General features: G+C 46.3%; 1 protein-coding gene and 1 long non-coding RNA gene across 6 annotated transcripts in view; one reads left to right on the forward strand and one right to left on the reverse strand.

The window, feature by feature from the left end:
- The window catches only part of LOC147111468 (uncharacterized), a 31,380-nt gene extending 18,639 nt beyond the window's left edge, over nt 1-12,741 (forward strand). Inside the window, exon 3 of the long non-coding RNA XR_015079696.1 lies at nt 6,628-12,741. This is a non-coding gene — a long non-coding RNA (uncharacterized LOC147111468). The remainder of the gene's footprint in view (nt 1-6,627) is intronic.
- The window catches only part of tbc1d4 (TBC1 domain family, member 4), a 318,286-nt gene that overhangs the window by 254,248 nt on the left and 49,208 nt on the right, over nt 1-14,830 (reverse strand). The gene's annotated exons all lie outside the window — the stretch shown is intronic.

The following is a 14,830-nucleotide window of genomic DNA, read 5'->3' on the forward strand; positions in this document are numbered from 1 at the left end:
TTAACTTCTAAAAATATTTTTGAGAAGTTTCGAAGTACTGTCTGCTCTGTTAACCGTCCTGCCCAGTGAAGAGTGATTGATCAGCAGGCACTGGTGAGAAGTCGTGCAGCCTCAATCACTGGGCCAGAAATTCGGGTCCCCACGGGTGAGTACGCGCTGGGTACTCACATACGTAGGGCCAACGAAAGTGCCAGTTTCGTGCATGCACTGCACATGAGCGGGAAACCGGAACTTCCGTTCCCTTGAAGGAAGGGGTTCACAGGTCAAACGCGTGCGCCGGAGAGGCCGCACGTACACCTGGAACTTCCGTTTTTTTTCCAGGTTTCTCCGGGAGGGTAAGTCTCCAGTAGCTACGCTTTTAAAAAGCTGTCGCAAGGCCTGCTTTTAACAAGGTAAGTGGTGAATTAAGTTAAATTAAAACATTTTTTCCACAGGTTTATTATTTTTAAATACTTTAAAGAAAGGTAAGTTTATTTTTAGCCCTGTTAAAAACTGTATTTTTTCAAAAATTTAAATTATTGTTTAAAATAGTTATTTTATGTAATTTATAGTTATTTTAAAAATGTGATTTAAAAAAAAATTTATTTGAAGTTTTAGTTATGTTTTGGGGCCGATCTCTATTTCATAGATTTGACAGGTCTTTCTGTCAAATCTATGAATACAGATTCCCTGCTACGATTGGCTCTCCATGGCCCACGTGATCCCAGGGGACGCTTCGAACTAACTGTGCCCCTGGGATACGCAAGCACTGCGCGCCGGCAGTTGGAGGAGGCCCAGGATGGGAATCCCACGCGGGTCCACAGCACAACGGCCGGCGCGCTAGGTAAGTGCAGGTCGGGGGCTTGCACCCGCGGGGAGCCTCCGACCCGAATTTCTGGCCTACTTATTTATAACTGTGAAAGGATTGGAGGTCCAGGGCACACTAGGAATTCTGTCACCTGACTTGCCAAGTACACAAGACTGCCAGAGCCACTGTAAAATCATCTGTGGCAATAAATAGACTGTACTTCACTGTCGTGGTAAATGCACTTGATTTACAGAGTGTGCAGGGCACAATCCTGACATAAGCAATTATTTTTCAATCTAGGTTACTCGTCTGCTCAAGTACCAGAATGTGCTGACTTTCGTCTTCTGTAGGTGCCGGCCACAGCATCAGACACAAGCAACCCTGCACGCTGCTACTCAGTCATTTTTTTTAAGCTTTAACTGCCACTTTACTGTCTGTCCCTATCACACCACTGAAGCGGGTGTCTTTTACCCGTGAGAGGAAGGGGTTAAAATTTAGATCACAAACAGCTGACCTTATTCCTGCTGAACAAACAGATCTCCATGTGCAGTTGGCCCAAGAAACTTGGGCCAGAATTACCTACAAAATGAGAATGAGCAAAGAATGGTGTACAATTGAATGTAACCCCTGTTCCTGTTCAGGCTTTCTCTCCCAATACCTTTACTCTGTGTTCAAGGCTAGACTGTAGTTACCATCAGGATGCCAAGGTCCTTATGAGCCAAGGCATGCATCTTCTCCACCACCGTGTATGGGAGCAGGCCCAAGTTTAACGATTAACACCTAATCACAGTAAATTGTTCACTGGAGAACACCAGAGAGGCAGCCCGTGTTCTCCCAACGCTTCCAAAAATGGAAAGTAGCAAAATCGCCACGCCAATGTGTACAAGCTAAAACTACTGAGTCATATTTGTTTGCATGTGAAACAATACAAGAGGAGGCACAGTGGGATACTAAAAGTACAATAACCACCGCAATATATAGGGCTACGTTCTGCGAGACTCCATGCTAGAAGGTGGGCCCTCACACAATGGGCAGCTTATTGGAAAGCCGCAAGTGCACTGCCATCTGATAGGCCGCCCACTGTGTGCAATGCCCTGCAGATGGCGTGGGATCTTTGCCCATAAGCTGTTTCAACATGAAAAAAAGATGAAGTACTAAATCCTCGTAGACCATTTGAACAACTTGAGTTACGGAATGTGCTGAAAGTTGCCTGGAAGAGGACCCTCATAGTGTCTCACTTTGCCCCTCTGACGTGTAGAAGCAAAGCAAAGCGGGGGATCTGACGAGAAAGTCTGCGAGCTTTAAAACTTGATGATCCAACGATTTGCTCTCGATTGCCTGATCATTCAAACCGTAGCAATTTTTAACAGTCGGCGGACAGAGTGTGCACTGAGGCTCTCTGGATGTCGAGCAGACTAAATAATCGGTATTTGACATCCGACAAGAATTGCTAACACAACCTTTTCTGGATCGTTGAAACGGATTCCGTAGATCAACGACCTCTCGCCCTTCAAAGAGCTTATAATGTGATTACCTTCAAAACAAAAACTCTTGGCACTGCGGCTCCTGGTGCGGGGGGTGTGGGAGGAGTGTGCACAGTGGCTGACAGATTTGGAAAGAATTTTGCGAGAGACAGGCGCAGTGTCAGTGAAGCAAATGTTGTTTCTTGTTTTCTGGAAAGTATGAGCCAACGGGACATTTTTGTGCAACAGATACATCACCGATGTGGTCAACACATGCTCGATGCAACACCTTTTTCTCTCTATATAAATATATATGTATACAATACGAAAATAAATAAAAGTCTTGCTATAGTGCACATCCATCACACCTCAAAGTGTCACACTTGAAAGTGTATGTCACACTGATTAGATAAAAATAATACTTTTCGTAAAACACCAACAAATAATAACTGACCAGGTATTTTGTAGAAAGTGTAACATCTGAAGTGTGTCACATGCCTCCCGAAACTTTTCTATACATAGAGAAGGGCATTTTTGGCAGCTCTGCTCCTGGAATGAATACAGTAGTTGACCCTAGCAGTCACTGGAAGAGCGGGAACACAGGAGAAGTTACTGGGATACTCCCTGGCAATTGGCTCGCCACAGCTGCAACAACCCTAGTCCAATAAATAATGATTAACTGTGTATTTATTTAATCCATTTCCATAGCCGTTTAATCAGTGAGTTAACTGAATGGTCCCGCTTTATAGGAATAAAATAAATCAATACTTCAGGATTTATTTATTTGAAAGTTTTTGCCAGACTTATGAGGCAATATAAGTTTGTTTTGCCTTGCTCTGCAGTTGCTGGCTAGAGTGCACAACTTATTCCCATTTTTTCCCGAATCATTCTGAAGAGATGTTCCTGTAAAATAAAAATCTTGCTTTACAAGAACCAGGAATAAGAAAATAAGAAATAGGAACAGGAGTAGGCCATTCGGCTCTTCGAGCCTGCTCCACCATTCAATGAGATCATGGCTGATCTTCTGCCTCAACTCCATTCACCGGCCTTATCGAATGATGTGCAATCTAGAATTTGCATTCCCAGGTGCCTTTTGTAGCCCTGTGATTTTTGGAATTCATAGAATCTTACAGCACAGATGGAGGCCACTCTGCCCATCGTGCCTCTTTGAAAGAGCTCTCCAATTAGGCCAGTCTTTCCTTATAGCCCTGCAAACTATTACCTGGAATAACTGTCTTCTTTCATTTTTGATATCATCCTAGTAAATCTTCACTGTGCATTTGACATGGCACCAAGATTCTTCCAATAATCGGGCATCCAAATCTGCACATACTATCTGTGGCCTAATCAATGCCTTATACATGTGTACAATCACTTGGATTTTGTATTCAGTGCCCATACGTATGCTTTGCAACGGCTATTTTTAACCTGCAGTCCTGAAGGGCCACCGAAGGTTACAGCACAGGAGGAGACCATTGAGCACACGAGCCCGGATTTTAACTCCCAACCGGCCAGCCCGCCGCAGCACGAGGTCTTGTCCCCCCTCTCCCTCGCCCCCCTCCCAAATCAAACTCCTGCCCGAGCCTGGCAGGAAGTGCTAGCTGGCCGGCAGGAGGGAGTGGGGATTTTGGGCATCAGGGTTCAAGCGTCGGGGACCTGAAGGAACGATCGCCAGCAGTTGGGTAAGGGCTTAGGAGGAGGGTCAGGAAGGCATTGCGGTCAGGGTGGGGGTGTAGGGGTGGAGGAGGTGGGAAGCCCGGGGGGCAATGTTACATTGAGCAGGGGATCCCCAAGATTCCCTGGTGGGGCTGGGAGGAGCACTCCCGCTCCTCCTGACCCACAAGGGAACAAAAAATTAAAAGCTACTTAATTTCCTGGGCCTCTTCTGGCCCCGGATCCGTTTGCCGGCGGGTTTTACTGGCAGGTCCGACACTGGGCAGGACTGCTCCAATATTTAGTTATCTTGGTAGTGGGACACTAATCCTTATGTATTCACGGGACCCTGCCTTCCTACAGAAAGCATCTCGGCCACCTCTGAAAAGTGCGACGTTAATATGAAGGTGGCTAGGAGTTCGTCTGGTAGCCTGAGGCAAGTACTTTTCCACCATTTTAACCAGCCGCCCGCTCCCATCAAGCTAGTCAACTTGATGGTTCTAATTTGTCATTAAACAACAGAACGCTGGTTCCAACAGTCTGCCCAGTCACAGGGTAACAGCACACAGGAGAGAGATCCATTCAGGCACAGCTAGAACTGACTGTATCCCAAGCATGCAGACCTTGACATTTACACGCTGCTGTTAATAGGGCTTTTGTAAAGCTTAAACCAACCTCAGCTGAAGGGAAATCCTTAACGATAACAGACTTTTACTAAAACATAATCCGCTCAAACACACAGCTTTGCGAATATAAAAACAAAGTTTGACACCAAGTTGTTTCCGGGAGGGTTTTTCATCAAACGTGCATGGTACTACAAGTCAACCCAGTTCATCACAACAACTTGCATTTATATAGCGCCTTTAATGTATTAAAACGTCCCAAGGCATTTCACAGGAGCGATGAGAGAGAAAATTTGACGCCGAGCCACATAAGGCGATATTAGGACATTTGGTCAAAGAGGCAGGTATTAAGGAGCCTCTAAAAAAGGTGAGAGAGAGGTCGAGAGGTGGAGAGAAATAACAACAGAAGACGCTGGAAAAACTCAGCAGGCCAGGCAGCACGGTGGCATAGTGGTTAGCACTGTTGCCTCACAGCGCCAGGGACCCGGGTTCGAATCCGGCCTCGGGTGACTGTCTGTGTGGAGTTTGCACATTCTCCCCGTGTTTGCGTGGGTTTCCTCTGGGTGCTCCGGTTTCCTCCCACAGTCCAAAAATGTGCGGGTTAGGTTGATTGGCTATGATAAATTGACCCTTAGTGTTAGGGGGATTAAATACATGGGGTTACGGGGATAGGGTGGGATATGTGTAGGGGATTGGGTGGGATCTGTGTCGGTGCAGGCTTGATGGGCCGAAATGGCCTCTATCTGCACTGTGGGGTTTCTGTGATTCTGTGAACATCCGTGGAGAGAAATTAGAGTCGACGTTTCGGGTCAAAACCCTTTATCAAGACTAAAGAGGCACAGGGAATGAAATAGATTAAGAGGCCAGGCTGGGAGAGAACAAAAGAGAAGAGACATTAAGAGGTATTCAAAACGAGACGAGATGGTGATAGGACTAGTGGAGACAAAAGACGGTTCTAGATTAGGTGTGAAATGCGCTGGCAGAATGGGAGACAGCTGCCATGTGGGAGAGAGAAAAAAAAAAGGGGGGGGGAGGGAAAAACCAAAACAAAGGTGTGGATAAAAAAATAAGTGGAGTAAAAAGAGGTGGAGAGGTTCAGGGAGTTCCAGACCTAGGGCCTAGACAGCAGAAGGCACAGCCACCAATGGTGTGTAGGAAATGGATGAGCTTCAATAGACTGTGTGACCTTTTCTCTTATATATTCTTAATAAATGGCCACTAACACCTGTTAAGTTGCATCATTTATTTTGGCTGTGTTGCTGCAGGTAGATGGGATGTGGAATTTATTCCGTATCCATGAGGTAACAGCCTGACCAGAAAACTAACAGCCCGTCCACTGCTACCAACAGCAGAGAACGCTCGCTGTAACCGCAGCAACTCTCATCCTCGTTGTTGGCTTGCGCTCCATAAAGTACTGAACAAACAAACTCCTGCTGTCCTTCACGCGGAACTCACTGAATCAAAATCAAATCAAGTATTACAAACCTCCACGGCAACCAGCTGGTGTAGGGGTCACTTCACTGCCAATTTGTGCGCACAGCAAGGTCCCACAAACACAACCCGTGTGATAATGACCAGATAAACTGTTTTTAGGCATTAGTGGAGGGATAAATATTGGCCAGGACACTGGGTACCCTCCACGGCCACTGCCCGCTAACTGATGATATCCATAACACGTGGCAATCATCACTATTACTAAAGGATTCTAAGGTGCAACTTGATTATATTTAACAGCCATCCAAAAAAAGCCCACCACCAAATCAGATCAAAAGGTAACTTGTTTTTAATAACTATGATATAAATAGACCACTTGCACAGTGAGTTGTTTAATATGGTGTGGAGATGCCGGAGTTGGACTGGGGTGGACAAATGTAAGAAGTCACACAACACCAGGTTATAGTCCAACAGCTTTATTTGAAATCACAAGCTTTCGGAGCGCTGCTCCTTCGTCAGGCTCCGAAAGCTTGTGATTTCAAATAAAGCTGTTGGACTATAACCGGGTGTTGTGTGACTTCTTACATTTGTTTAATATGGTGCGAGTTTCTTGCGTGAGGGATATTTGCAATCACTGTTTATTCTTTCTTTCTCTTCCTCGCCCCAGGCTTCAGCTTGTGCCAAAAGAAGGCATGCAAAAAGGAGATCGCGGCCCAAGTGGATTGCTTGTGATTTTTACCCTCTTTCCCTCCAGGGATGTACCTGGCCTCTTGCTTGGTGTCTCACCGTGGTGGCATAGCTGAGAACCAGATCTCACCAGGCAGGGCCGTCTATGTCACGGAGCGATATCGCAGCCAGAAGCCACCTCACCATGCCACACGGCACCGACAAGCTATCTCGTGAGAAAGAAGCCTCAAGGAACATCATTACAAGACGCAGTGCCCACGTGCTATTTTACTGAACGACACAGCACCCACATGGGACCTCACTGCCAACCTCAACATTAACATTAACCCTGGTGTTTGAGATTCGTTTCTGCTATCCTAATTGGTGAAGTGACCTTATTTTCATTCCATATTGACAATTATGTTATGGCTGAAAAAATTAATGCTACCTTTATGCCTCAGTACCAGTGTCACTACTGAAGTGCCACCTAGGTACTGTCTTTCCGATGAGAGGTTAAACCGAGGCCCCGTCTGCTCTCTCAGGTGGATGTAAAAGATCCCGCAGCACTATTTTGAACAAGAGCAGGAGAGTTATCCCTGGTGTTCTGGCCAATATTTATCCCTCAACCAACATAACAAAAACAGATTATCTGGTCATTATCACATCGCTGTTTGTGGGGCTTACTGTGCACAAATTCTCTGTCGCGTTTCCTACATTACAACAGTGACTATATTTCAAAACTACTTAATTGGCTGTAAAGCACTTTGGGATGTCCTGAGGTCGACAAAGGCGCTATATAAATGCAAGTTCTTGCTTTCATGAAGATCAGCCAGAGCATCTGGTAAATATAGTGATCTTTGCAAGGAGAACATTGGAATTGTATAATTTGAAATTCAGTCGTCCAACTTAAGTTTTGATAAGCAAAGTTTTGACCCTGGCTGTTGACATTGTGCATGAGTAAATGTGTCCTAGTGATGGCGAAGTGGAAAAAGATCATAATAAAGCATATAATGGGAAATTTGCCCTATGAAGCTATTCTCTATTGGTATTGTGCATCTAGTGAACTGTTAAACCACACACTCCATGAAGAATCCAGATCCGAAGGCTGGTCTGTGTTGAGTTCGCTGGGCAGCTGTAATTGACCTCAAGATCCCTGGGTCAGAGGGGGGAGAAAGTCAACCAGGATGATCTTCTTGATCACAATACAGTGACCCCTGGCTGCAACTGCACATGAGGACAGTGCCCCTGCAGTCACACAACCTGCCAACGCTCAACTGTTGAAGTTCTCTCACAAATAATCACCATCTAGGCAAGGTACTAGAGGGTGCCTTAGAAGTCCAACCCACAAGAGGTCAAGAAAGCAGGAAGAAAATCAATGAATAAAAAATGTCCTCAGACTTGGCCTCAGTAAGAATCCCACAGCGCCAATGTTGTGATGTCTCAAGTACTTCTTACTGACTTAAAAAGTGCTAAAGACATGTCTATTATTTTAGCAATCCAGATTAACTTTCAAGAGTCCTTGCACACAATCCACAATGTCTTACCAAGAACATGCATCACCTGAGAGGGATGAGTACAAATCAATTCATTTTCCAGATTTATCTGTGGGCGATTTGTTTTTGGTTGCCCAACATAGAAACATACAGCACAGAAGGAGGCCATTCGGCCCTTCGTGCCTGTGCCGGCTCTTTGAAAGAGCTATCCAATTAGTCCCACTCCCCTGCTCTTTCTCCATAGCCCTGCAGTTTTTTTTGCCCCTTCATGTATTTATCTTTTGAAAGTTACTATTGAATCTGCTTCTATCACCCTTTCAGGCAGCGCATTCCAGACCATAACAACTTGTTGCATAAAAAAAAAAATTCTCCTTACCTCCCCTCTGGTTCTTAAATCTGTGTCCTCTGATTACCCACCCTTTGGGAAAAAAAAAGCCAAAAACTAGCATCACCTTGCCACATAAAATTCAAAAGGACTATTAAAAGCTGGGAACCGAGGGGCTATGTTTCACTGTACCCACCCCCCAGGAACACATTTTGAGTCCCTCTTTTTTAAAAAGTAAATCACACAAAAAAATAAATCCAAGGCACCACCTGAAAGTGTAGCATTTCGGTGAGGGAATTGCAAAACTGGTAAAATACTTAATGCTCCACTATTGGTCAACTGTATCCAGCAAGAACATTTCAATCATACTAATGAGGCACACATCTGCATCAGGGAACACAGCAGTGCACAGCCGCTGAAAACCGTACAAAATGGAGCGGGGCAATCATCTGGGATGTCACAGGAGGTGCAGTTTTTAGAGAATAGAGAATAGAGGCCTCTGGCTTTACTTTTTTGCCTTCGGTGGCGACACAATGGGGGTTAAAAAAACCTTCAACTGTAAAAGGTCACTTTTATTATTAACTGTAATCAGATCCAGTTAATGTTTGGTTCGTGTGGCATGCATTTACATTTTACTGGCATGCTCAGACTGTTCGCATACTAGCTCAGCATGAACTAGGGAAAACACTCAGGCGTTCAATCAATGGAGAGAAAAAAAATTGTCCGTTTCAAGAAGGGGTTTAAAATTGAAGTAAATATAATTACAACACTTGAATTGACGCAGCACTTTAATATGCTGTCGAAGTGACTTTTTTGGGGGTTGCGGTAGCTATCTTGGAGACATTAGAGAGAGAACCTTGCGATTGGAAACCCCTTTTTAAATTCACAATATCACTTACAACTACAATTCGCTTTAACGTCATTTGTTTTTCCGTAGCTTTGTTTTTTAAAAAATTGTAATTTAATTTCCTTTCACCTAAAAACTGTGCAGGATGGCATCATCAACCACACTGTGTGACAGTATCTCCTGGTCCGAAGTGTTAAAGGAGATACTGACGTCAGTAGAAATTAATTCATTAATCCAGAGCACTTCAGCAAGTGTGTCATTTCCAGTCGGTTTGACTAATTCAGCTCCTTGGCACCCGTCTGGCTTAATAACTCCAACAAATCAGTTACACTAGACCCAGTGTATATTCCCGTTGAACTTTCAATATATTTAAACAGCAAAATAAACAAAAGAATGTTAAATATGTCTCTTTCAACAGTTTGGTTTCTAAAATACCAACAAAGAACTTCACTCTTTAAGAACAAGCTCCACTACATCTCAAGTGACAAGGCAAGTGTGCTTGACTCACATCCATTAGACTCCAGTGCTGCCTATGGTTCAGGCTTAGCTCAATGGTTCTCTAACTCTTAGTATGGCCACTGGAAGGAACATCATGGGTTGGATTTTTCGGGGGTCAGCGGCGCGATCGGTGATGGGTCGGGTGGGAGAGTGTTTTTTTTCCCTAGCAGGTCAGGACCCCGCTGTGAACCCACCGCCACGCGCCTTTCCCCGATGCCGGGTCTGTCAGCGCTGAGCAGACCCGACAGGCAGTGGCGGGGTCACAGCAGGGAACCCAATTGAGGTCATTAGTGGCTTGTTTAGAGCAACTTAAGAATGAATTTCAGCTCACCTTCTGCATTTGAGAGCTCGTCCACGGGGTCCTCGCTGGTCGTGGACCACATCTGTCAAGCTGAGGCGGGAGTTCAGTGGCCATTGAATCAGCTGTTGAGTTGACAGCTTCAAATGTAAAGTAAAAGCTCCCACCTTACAGAGATATCTTCCCTCAGCCACAAGCTCTTCCTCACTGCATTTCCACAACAGATTCAGGATGCTGCAAGTCTTTGCCCAAGTCTCCATCCAGTCGAACCTCATTACCTCTCCCACCACTGACAGATCACTTCTGTCATCTCTACTTCACCTGCCATCTATTCCATCAGCATGGGTGCCCTTTATATTCTCTCACCTTGGTCCTCAGAATCCCACCACAATGAGCCCCAACACCAGCAGCACCAGGCACACCAGCAGAACCAACAACAACACCAACCTTCTCCGCAATCACCTGATGCTGCACAGGACACAGAGCATCAGCACCTGATCACAGTGCTGCCAGAGAGGCCAGGGATGGCCTCACCATGGCCAGATTTACTTCACTTGACGCTGTACACCCTGGCTGCCACATGATGGGCCACATTGGCACCACCCCACACCAACACCATAAAGCATCCCTACAATGCTCATCACCATTGCGGGGATACCGCTATGTCTCACCATTCACACCAACTCACTAAGCCATTTCCAAAGGTGCACACAAATCTGTCCAAGAACACAAAGTGTTGAAAATAAAAGTTTCAATGTTTTGACACCACATTACATGAACACTGCATAAAACACCCAAGTGGCTCCCCTTGTATGTTGTTAGTTGGTATGATTGCACTAGCATGAGGGTGAATATGAGGTGTGGCTAGTGAGATGGGGAAGGGATAATGTAGATAGAGAGGGATGGGTGGAGGTGAAAGGTAAATGGGTGTGAGTAAAGATGTGCAGGAGTAGGGTAGGGAAGGCAGAGTGATGGGGATGTGATGTGAGGCACAGCAGGATGAGGTCGAGTGTGGCTTTGTACTAATGTTTCACGATCTACTGAGATCATTGAAACATTTGTGGCACTGCACCCAGGTCCTCCTGTCCACATCCCTGCTTGTGACCTCCTCTGCAATGTGCAACCAGGCTGTGTTGATCTCCTGGGGAGATCTCTTCCACCCATCGGAAGGGAAGAGGACCTCCCTGTGTGCTGTGACTCCCTCCATAAGCATATAGAGGGAATAAGAGGGAATAATGGGAAAGCCTGGGTGCAGCCCTGTGCCTCTGTGCAGTGCTGGTCAGTGTTTGCAGCACCTAAGGCTGTAGAACACTGACAGCACAAATGTCAAAATAAAGTTGGCCATGGTCCCTTTAAGGAAACCGGCTGATGACGCATCATCAAATGACGTCACCAGACCCGCTTCCTCGAATTGGCCGGGAAACGCACTGGGCGCACTTAAGAAGCCCCATCAAGAGAAAGTCATGTCGGAGGCCGGTATGGAGCCAGCAGCGGGGTCGGGACCCGCCACCGATGTCGCCTGCCACGGCCCCGCCGAGGTGAGCAAAATCACGGCCCATATCTTGGTGAAGGGGATGACAACACTGATACAGACCAAAATGGCCACTCTGTTGGCATGACAGATCGTCCCATACCAGCATTAATGGGGAGGGAGAGATTGACAGCCCAGAGCACCCCTCCGAGAGAGAGAGTTACATTAAAACTTGCATTTATATAGCGCCTCTAATGTAAAAATCATCCCAAGTCACTTCAAAGGAGAGGTTATCAAAGAAAATTTGACACCGAGCCACATAAGGGGATTTTAAATCAGGTGGCCAAAAGCTTAGCCGAAGAGGTGTCAAATTTTGTTTGCTAACACCTCAGTGAAGTGCCTTGGGACGTTTTACGATGTTACAGGTGCAAGTTGTTGCTGTTATAATTTTAACTGCCTAACGTAGTAATATTCGGCCAACATTCACTGTCTGAGCTCAGACCTGAAGGAGGGCCATTTGCACAAGGTACCCAAGGGCACCCAGCAATGTATGGACAACAAGGGGCTGTGGTGGAAAGGGTGGGCAGCTTTAAGTTCCTCAGAGTCCACATCACGGAAGACCTCTCCTGGTCCCTCAATACCTCCTCTTTGGTGAAGAAGGCCCAGCAGCGCCTATATTTCCTAAGGCGGCTGAAGGGATGCAACCTGTCACCCCGGATCCTCTCTAACTTTTACCGCTGCACAATAGAGAGCATCCTGACGAACTGTATCACAGTGTGGTATAGCCGCTGTACCTCCTATGACCGGAAAGCCCTGCAGCGGGTAGTCAAAACTGCCCAACGCATTACCGACACCCGGCTACCGACCATTGAGAACATCTACCAGAAACGCTGTCTACAGAGGTCATTGACCATCATCAAAGACCCTACCCACCCCAGCCACAGTCTGTTCGCCCCCCTGCCATCTGGGAGACGCTACAGATGCATTCGCACCCGTACGACCAGATTTAGGAACAGCTTCTTTCCCAGGGCTGTCATCCTACTGAACTCTGCTAATAAACTCTAAAGCCTGCACATCTGTCAATGCACTTTATTATGTTTATGTTTATGTTACAAGCCAAATGTATGTTAAATGTCTTAATCAAAATGTACACTCTCGGGAGCCGCAAGCCTACATTTTGTTGTACTGCACTTGTGCACTAACAATGACAATAAAGTTGATAATAATAATAATAATAATAATAATAATAATAATAAGAGAGTCAGCACCTACAAAAGAGGAAGAGGAAAGAGTAAAAGAAAGTATCTGGCTGCATCCCTTTGAGGATCAAATAAATATTTGCGAAGCAATCAAATGTTGTTTCAGGCTTGTTAAAGCCGTTGCCGTGGCTCCATACAGCGATAACCTAAATAAACTAGCCATTAGAGACAAGTGAAAAAGATGGGTTTACCACAACCACATGATACGACACAAAACACAGTATACAGCTGAAAGATAGCTTTGGCACCAAGAGATTTCAGCGTGTAATTTAGGCCTGAAAATTAAAACTGCATGGCCATCAGACCACAGGGTCCACAGCTGACAAAACACTCTCTGGCGAACAGCTGTCTGTCACAGACAGTCTCCAGAACAGCTGCACGATAGAGCAGGCTTGTGCTTCATGACAATGCAATCGCTGGGGCTGGCACAGTCTCGACCAGGTCAGACCTGCGACATGGATCAAACAGCCGTCAGTGACCTGTTGCTAAGATTGATGACTGGTTTGAATCTTCCAACAGCAACAACTTGTATTTATATAGCGTCTTTAATGTGGTAAAACGTCCCAAGGCGCTTCACAAGAGTATTAAAAGTCAAAAGAATTCAACACCGAGCCACATAAGGATAAATTAGGGCAGGTGACCAAAAGCTTGGTCAAAGAGGTAGGTTTTAAGAAGCGTCTTGAAGCAGGAAAGAGAGGTAGCGAGGCGGAGAGGTTTAGGCAGGGAATTCCAGAGCTTAGGGCCCAGGCAACAGAATGCACGGCCACCGATGGTTGAGCGATTATAATCAGGGATGCTCAAGAGGGCAGAATTAGAGGAGCGCAGCTATCTCGGGGCGGGGGGGGGGGGGGCGCTGTTGTGGGGCTGGAGGAGATTACAGAGATAGGGAGGGTCGAGGCCATGGAGGGATTTGAAAACAAGGATGAGGATTTTGAAATCGAGGCGTTGCTTAACCAGGAGCCAATGTAGGTCAGCAAGCACAGGGGTGATGGGTAAATGGGACTTGGTGCGAGTTAGGACACGGGCAGCCAAGTTTTGGATCACCTCAAGTTTACCAGGCCAATCATCACTTCAAGACCTGATAAATTTGATTGATTTATGTTGTGCTGCTGCTGAAAGTCCCAGTGCCTTATTGTCAAGTTGTACTGGGAACTCTTAGAACGTACGAGTGAATATAATCCATTATGGGGCAAATTATAAATGGTTCGTCAGCAGAGGGAACAGTTTAATATGGCAAATTTCTCATTTACATGCTTTATTATGGTCCTTTCCACCTCTCCATCACCAGGACACAGTTAGTCATGCACAATACCAACAGCCAAGGTCCCCCTCAGCTTATCAAAACTGAAGTTGAACTCCTGAATTTCAAACATTAGCGCGGAAAAATTGGGTGTTGTCGCTTTTGGGTTCAGTAGTAGTAAATTCAGTAGTAGCACCCCAAGCAGGAGGTGAGGGGCTGCTGGAAATGCTCCCCCTCCTTCTTGGAGCGCTACTACTGACATTCGCGGTGCTACATGCAACAGCACCACGCGCGACGGCATTGCATGCCTCCCTCCCCTGATTAAAGGAGGGGCCTAGCGCTGCGGGACCACCAGGGAGCGGGGTGCCATGAAAACAGCCCGGCACTCAAGAGGAGTGCCAGGTTGAGCGATTGCGGCCGGCACCCCGAATAATAAAGGGAAAGGGGGCAGATCGCTGGCAGTCGGCCAAAATAAAAATGGCCGCCCAACACCTACCCTTTAAGTACCACTGCTGCAAAAAGGTCCCCTGATCCTGTCGCACATATTGTCCGGCGATAGGTCAGGGGGTGCAAGCGGGGCGCTGCGCATGGCGATTACATCATCGCCAGCGGCGCGGGGCGCGACCGGCTACCGCCGCCACTAACCCCCTGCTTAATTTTGCGGGAGGCATTAGCGGCACCGCGCCCCACTGGGGGCGCTAACGAGAGGTGCAAACCAACCCAATTTCTCCCCCTAGAAGCCTAATGGTCTCCTTGCAAAGATCGCTATTCTG

The sequence above is a fragment of the Somniosus microcephalus genome, chromosome 10 (assembly GCF_052327205.1).
Source record: "Somniosus microcephalus isolate GS21.2 chromosome 10, FLI_Smic_1.0, whole genome shotgun sequence".
Lineage (NCBI taxonomy): Eukaryota > Metazoa > Chordata > Chondrichthyes > Squaliformes > Somniosidae > Somniosus > Somniosus microcephalus.